Source organism: Oncorhynchus tshawytscha, linkage group LG15 (genome assembly GCF_018296145.1).
Source record: "Oncorhynchus tshawytscha isolate Ot180627B linkage group LG15, Otsh_v2.0, whole genome shotgun sequence".
Lineage (NCBI taxonomy): Eukaryota > Metazoa > Chordata > Actinopteri > Salmoniformes > Salmonidae > Oncorhynchus > Oncorhynchus tshawytscha.
This window is the reverse complement of record NC_056443.1, coordinates 3,345,788-3,353,661: the sequence shown is the minus strand read 5'-3', so window position 1 is coordinate 3,353,661 and position 7,874 is coordinate 3,345,788.

Below are 7,874 nucleotides of genomic sequence, written 5' to 3'. Positions count from 1 at the left end.
TTTGACAAAGTCAGTACAGTAGGTCCCTCCCTGTATCTTTCAGTTTGCTTCCGTTTAGTTTCTAGTGAATAAACCCTATTTCAAAATCAAGACCACCACACTTTAAAGCACTCCCCCTTGTGAAAAAATATGTCCACCCCCAAAAGTTAAATCTACACTTAGGGGTCGTTAACCCTACAATAATGAAACAGTTCTCGAGTCAAACCCTCTATTTGATCAGGGCTAAAAGTTCGAACTCCCATCTAAAACCAAACTTAGAATTCCTTCTATGTAATAAAAACAGAGGGAACCAGAGATTTTCACATGGGCACAGTTTGTACATCATCAAACCACTAGTGGAATGGAATCTGCTGAAGAACATGATGAATCGATACCATAGACCAGGGAGGAGGGGCCGCTGCCTGACAACTCGCTGCTCTATTGATCGCTGTCATCCTGGAGAAGAAACGTCAGTTTGGCCGCAGAGATGTGGATGGGTAACCAGGCAACAGGGGTAGTTCAGTAAGGGTCCAGGGGTCCATTGGTTTGGCGTTTACCTGTAGATAGGTCATGCTAAGAGAGCGTTAGGGGGGTATATGTTGAATAGGAGACAGCTAATTGTGGATTCAACTCAGGTGAACACAAAGGCTGGATGGGAACACAAGCTGCCCTGCACAGCAACAGGAGGGCTCGTGCATGTGCTCTGTGGTGGGAGATGTAACACAGAAACAAAGAGATGTAACACAGACACAAAGAGCATTTCGCTGACCAAGTCTGACTAATAGGGGTCACAAAGCCAAGGCAGTGGGAGGGAATATTCCGGTAAGGGTAGATGTCAGGTTTAACAACAAACGTAGTGAGGCCGAAGGTGAACAAACACTTCCCACTACTAATATATATATATATAAATTCAAAACATTTCTAAAAACCTGTTTTTGCTTTGTCATTATGGGGTATTGTGTGTAGATTGATGAGGGAAAACAATGGCTATATATATATATATATATATATATATATATATATAAATATATAGTATATATATATATATATATATATATATATATATATATATATATATATATATATATATATATATATATATATAAAGTATTCAGACCCTTTGCTATGAGACTCGAAACTGAGCTCAGGTGCATCCTGTTTCCATTTATCATCCTTGAGATATTTCTACAACTTGATTGGAGTCCACTTGTGGTAAATTCAATTGATTGGACATGATTTGGAAAGGCACACACCTGTCTATATAAAAGCCAGGCCATGAGGTTGAAGGAATTGCCCACAGAGCTCCTAGACAGGATTGTGTCGAGGCACAGATATGGTGAAGGGTACCAAAAACGTTCTGCAGCATCGAAGGTCCCAAGAACACAGTGGCCTCCATCATTCTTAAATGGAAGAAGTTTGGAACTACCAAGACTCTTCCTAGAGCTGGCTGCCCAGCCAAACTGAACAATCGGGGGAGAAGGGCCTTGATCAGGGAGGTGACCAAGAACCCGATGGTCACTCTGACAGAGCTCCAGAGTTCCTCTGTGGAGATGGGATAACCTTCCAGAAGAACAACCATCTCAAATAATCAGGCCTTTATGGTAAAGTGGCCAGATGGAAGCCACTGCTCAGTAAAAGGCACATGACAGCCCACTTGGAGTTTGCCAAAAGGCACCTAAAAGACTCTCAGACCATGAGAAACAAGATTCTCTGGTTTGATGAAACCAATGTTGAACTCTTTGGCCTGAATGCCAAGCGCCACGTCTGGAGGAAACCTGGCACCATCCCTACGGTGAAGCATGGTGGGTGAAGATGAACGGAGCAAAGTACAGAGAGATCCTTGATGAAAACCTGCTCCAGAGTGCTCAAGACCTCAGACTGGGGCAAAGGTTCACCTTCCAACAGGACATTGACTTTAAGCACACAGCCAGGACAACTCAGGATTGTCTTCAGGACCCTGCCAGAGCCCGGACTTGAACCCGATCCAACATCTCTGGAGAGACCTGAAAATACCTGTGCAGCGACACTCCCCATCCAACCTGACAGAGCTAGAGAGGATCTGCAGAGAAGAATGGGAGAAACCCCCCCCCCCCCAAATACAGGTGTGCCAAGCTTCATACCCAAGAAGACTCGAGGCTATAATCACTGCCAATGGTGCTTCAACAAAGTACTGAGTAAAGTGTCTGAATACTTATGTAAATGTAATATTTCAGTTGTGTTGTTATTTTTTGCAAAAAAAATTAAAAACATTTTTTTTCTTTGTCATTATGGGGTATTGTGTGTAGATTGATGAGGAGAAACAAACCAATTTAATCCATTTTAGAATAAGGCTGTAGCGTAATGTTTTGGGGAAAAAGTCAAGGGATCTGAATACCTTCCAAGTGCACTGTACTTACACTGACACTCCAACACATACACACACACACACATACATAAACACTCACACATATCACGTACACACAGACACACATTTGCCACACGCACACTTCCACACTCACCACATGGGGCGGCAGGGTAGCCTAGTGGTTAGAGTGTTGGACTAGTGACTGGAAGGTTGCAAGTTCAAACCCCCGAGCTGACAAGATACAAATCTGTCGTTCTGCCCCTGAACAGGCAGTTAACCCACTGTTCCTAGGCTGTCATTGAAAATAAGAATTTGTTCTTAACTGACTTGCCTGGTTAAATAAAGGTTAAAAAAAAATATGCTGATACTGTTTATTATCTATGCTGTTGCCGAGTCATTTTACCCCTTCCTAAATGTACATATCCACCTCAATTTCCTCGTACCCCTGCACATTGACTCAGTACTGGTACCCCATGTGAGCTAAGCTATCATTGCTCATTGAGTATTTATATTATTAATATTAATATTTTGTTTCGTATTCTGCATTGTTGGGAAGCCCCTGTAAAGTAAGCATTTCACTGGTAACTTTGCTACCTGTTGTTTACGAAGCATGTGACAATAACATTTTTATTTGATTTGGCCTGGAACATTCTGTCTCATGATTCTCCCTCCAGGCCTATCTATTGTTTAAATGCCACCAGCTGTTGCACTGTCAGTAGTTGTTATCAGCTAAGTGCACTTACAGTACACACCCACTTTTAAATAGTCTACTTGAAGAAGACTGAAATAGACAGAAGAAGCTGCCAGTGTTCTGTAAATCCCTCTTTAACTCTAGCTGCGCAGGAGGAAAGTTTGGGGAGAGAGTGGTTCACCAACGTCACTCAGGCAGCCTGTGGTCCCTCCAACATATTACCCAGCCTGCCCCGATGTTGTTCAGCAGCCCACGCCTCCATAGCCGGCAGCCACGCTGCACCTGGGGTGCTCCGTCATAACAACGATCATAAATCTCCTTTTATTCCAAGTTAAAATGTTCCTAATAGCTTTCCAGCCGCCATTGATTTCTCTACAAATGATTATCCAGCTGAGAAAGCTTGGAGTCTGGACCCTGGTCGGTTTGGGACTGAGGCTGGGGCTCTGTGCGCATTAGCTGCGAGTACAAATAAAGCGGTATTGATAAGTAAATAGCCCATAAGAGATATATAGGAAGCAACTACCACTACTTCCCTCCACGATAAAAATTCCATACCTGAGCTGACCTGCCTTTACGTGTAGACAACTCTCCAGTCCAGTCCCCTCTATCCCCCACCTCCCTACCTCCCTGCTCAAACATCTCCCTCCTGCTCCCCTGGGCCAGATGGAGAGACAGAGAGCAGGATGAAGAAGCAGAAAGAGAGGCTGGGGCCCAGGCCAACCCCTGTGCCTCCCTGACAGCTTTTAACTCCAGCCCATGGAGACGGTGGCTTTGTGACCACTGGACTGAATCTTCATTAAAGTCTTGCATTGAAAATTCCTTAAACGCTTATGTGACTAGCCTTGATATGGAGGCAAGTCAGGCAGTCACCCACCAGTACTTTATTTATTTCATTCTCCTAAAGACTTCTTCATGGATCAAACTTACAAGATGCTGTCCAATATTTCAAATCCACATGCGTACAAGCACACACTGACAGAGCAAGTACTGTTCTACACACAAGCACACAATGACAGAGCAAGTACTGTTCTACACACAAGCACACAATGACAGAGCAAGGGCTGTTCTACACACAAGCACACACTGACAGAGCAAGTACTGTTCTACACACAAGCACACACTGACAGAGCAAGTACTGTTCTAGACACAAGCACACACTGACAGAGCAAGTACTGTTCCACACACAAGCACACACTGACAGAGCAAGTACTGTTCTACACACAAGCACACACTGACAGAGCAAGTACTGTTCTACACACAAGCACACAATGACAGAGCAAGTACTGTTCTACACACAAGCACACACTGACAGAGCAAGTACTGTTCTAGACACAAGCACACACTGACAGAGCAAGTACTGTTCTACACACAAGCACACACTGACAGAGCAAGTACTGTTCTACACACAAGCACACACTGACAGAACAAGTACTGTTCCACACACAAGCACACACTGACAGAGTAAGTACTGTTCTACACACAAGCACACACTGACAGAGCAAGTACTGTTCTACACACAAGCACACACTGACAGAACAAGTACTGTTCCACACACAAGCACACACTGACAGAGCAAGGGCTGTTCCACACACAAGCACACAATGACAGAGCAAGTACTGTTCTAGACACAAGCACACAATGACAGAGCAAGGGCTGTTCTACACACAAGCACACACTGACAGAGCAAGTACTGTTCCACACACAAGCACACAATGAAAGAGCAAGTACTGTTCTACACACAAGCACACACTGACAGAGCAAGGACTGTTCTACACACAAGCACACACTGACAGAGCAAGTACTGTTCTAGACACAAGCACACACTGACAGAGCAAGTACTGTTCTACACACAAGCACACACTGACAGAACAAGTACTGTTCCACACACAAGCACACAATGACAGAGCAAGTACTGTTCTACACACAAGCACACACTGACAGAGCAAGTACTGTTCTACACACAAGCACACACTGACAGAGCAAGTACTGTTCTAGACACAAGCACACACTGACAGAGCAAGTACTGTTCTACACACAAGCACACACTGACAGAACAAGTACTGTTCTACACACAAGCACACAATGACAGAGCAAGGGCTGTTCTACACACAAGCACACACTGACATAGCAAGTACTGTTCTACACACAAGCACACTGACAGAACAAGTACTGTTCTACACACAAGCACACAATGACAGAGCAAGGGCTGTTCTACACACAAGCACACACTGACAGAGCAAGTACTGTTCTACACACAAGCACACACTGACAGAGCAAGTACTGTTCTACACACAAGCACACACTGACAGAACAAGTACTGTTCTACACACAAGCACACAATGACAGAGCAAGGGCTGTTCTACACACAAGCACACACTGACAGAGCAAGTACTGTTCTAGACACAAGCACACACTGACAGAGCAAGTACTGTTCTACACACAAGCACACAATGACAGAGCAAGTACTGTTCTACACACAAGCACACAATGACAGAGCAAGTACTGTTCTAGACACAAGCACACACTGACAGAGCAAGTACTGTTCTACACACAAGCACACACTGACAGAGCAAGTACTGTTCACACACAAGCACACACACTGACACAACTGCACAAGCACACAATGACAGAGCAAGTACTGTTCTACACACAAGCACACAATGACAGAGCAAGTACTGTTCTACACAAGCACACAATGACAGAGCAAGTACTGTTCTACACACAAGCACACACTGACAGAGCAAGTACTGTTCTGTTTTACACACAAGCACACAATGAAAGACACAGTACTGACACAAGCACACAATGACAGAGCAAGTACTGTTTTACACACAAGCACACAATGAAAGAGCAAGTACTGTTCTAGACACAAGCACACAATGACAGAGCAAGTACTGTTCTACACACAAGCACACACTGACAGAGCAAGTACTGTTCTACACACAAGCACACACTGACAGAGCAAGTACTGTTCTACACACAAGCACACAATGACAGAGCAAGTACTGTTCTACACACAAGCACACAATGACAGAGCAAGTACTGTTCTACACACAAGCACACACTGACAGAGCAAGTACTGTTCCACACACAAGCACACAATGACAGACAAGCACACAACACAATGACTGTTCTACACACAAGCAGTACTGTTCTACACACAAGCACACACTGACAGAGCAAGTACTGTTTTCTACACAATGACAAGCACACACTGACAGAGCAAGTACTGTTTTACACACAAGCACACAATGAAAGAGCAAGGGCTGTTCTAGACACAAGCACACACTGACAGAGCAAGGGCTGTTCTAGACACAAGCACACAATGACAGAGCAAGGGCTGTTCCACACACAAGCACACAATGACAGAGCAAGTACTGTTCTAGACACAAGCACACAATGACAGAGCAAGGGCTGTTCTAGACACAAGCACACACTGACAGAGCAAGTACTGTTCTAGACACAAGCACACAATGACAGAGCAAGGGCTGTTCTAGACACAAGCACACAATGACAGAGCAAGTACTGTTCTAGACACAAGCACACACTGACAGAGCAAGGGCTGTTCTAGACACAAGCACACACTGACAGAGCAAGTACTGTTCTACACACAAGCACACAATGACAGAGCAAGGGCTGTTCCACACACAAGCACACAATGACAGAGCAAGTACTGTTCTAGACACAAGCACACACTGACAGAGCAAGGGCTGTTCTAGACACAAGCACACACTGACAGAGCAAGTACTGTTCTACACACAAGCACACACTGACAGAGCAAGTACTGTTCTAGACACAAGCACACACTGACAGAGCAAGGGCTGTTCTAGACACAAGCACACACTGACAGAGCAAGGGCTGTTCCACACACAAGCACACACTGACAGAGCAAGTACTGTTTTACATGTGTTCAGAACAGTTTAAAAGCCAAACCGTTTTGCCAATCTAAACTGCCTGAGGGATTTGAGCGCAATTTATATATGAAAGGTGTTATTTTTTCCAGAGGACTGGTTTCCTTTTTAAATTTCTCTCTGTGAAGAAGACAAATAATTTATTGAAATTAAAAGTACAAACATAGGGGATCGTCCAGAGGCAATAACTGATAGAAAGACACATTTTTATCACTATCATACTCTGCATGGATTCTCGGTAGCAACAGGAAGGAGAGAGGACGGTGTGAGTGTGTGAATGTGTCCATGCGCTCACACACTAATTACTGCATCTGGCAATTATGTCTGTAATACAGGACACTTCGCAATCAATCTGCTTCTACTATTCCCTGCACTATGTAGTGTAGACCATGCCTTTTGGTGAAAAAAGAGGAGACAGGCAGAGACAATCATAGATAGAAAGACAAATTATTATTATAATGACCGGGATTTGTTACTTAATTTGGCAGCATTTTGAGCTGGTTAATCACGAGCTCCAATCTACATGGAATCTCTGTAGAAATAGAAAAAAAACTGGAGGAGAGAGGATGGTGTGTGTGTCCATGCGTGCACACACTAATTACTGCGTCTGGCAAGTATGCCTGTGAGACAGGACACTTAGTAATCAATCTGCTACTACTATTCCCTACATTATCAGGTTTAGACCATTCGCTTTGGTGAAACATAATGATGAACAAAACAGTGTTCTTTGTGAATTGGCATTTCACAAGTATGATATCTATTTGAGTCTAAATGCACATATGTGGTTGCATAATCATTTATGGGAAAAAAACTAGTTGGTGCAGTTCTCTTTTCCATACAGAAGGTGGGAGTAGAGTTCAAGGGAACAGAAAGAAACCCATGGTTCTTTATCATGTCTGACATGTATGTAAAATAGCCTTTTCTTTTCACTTCATTAATATATGTATAC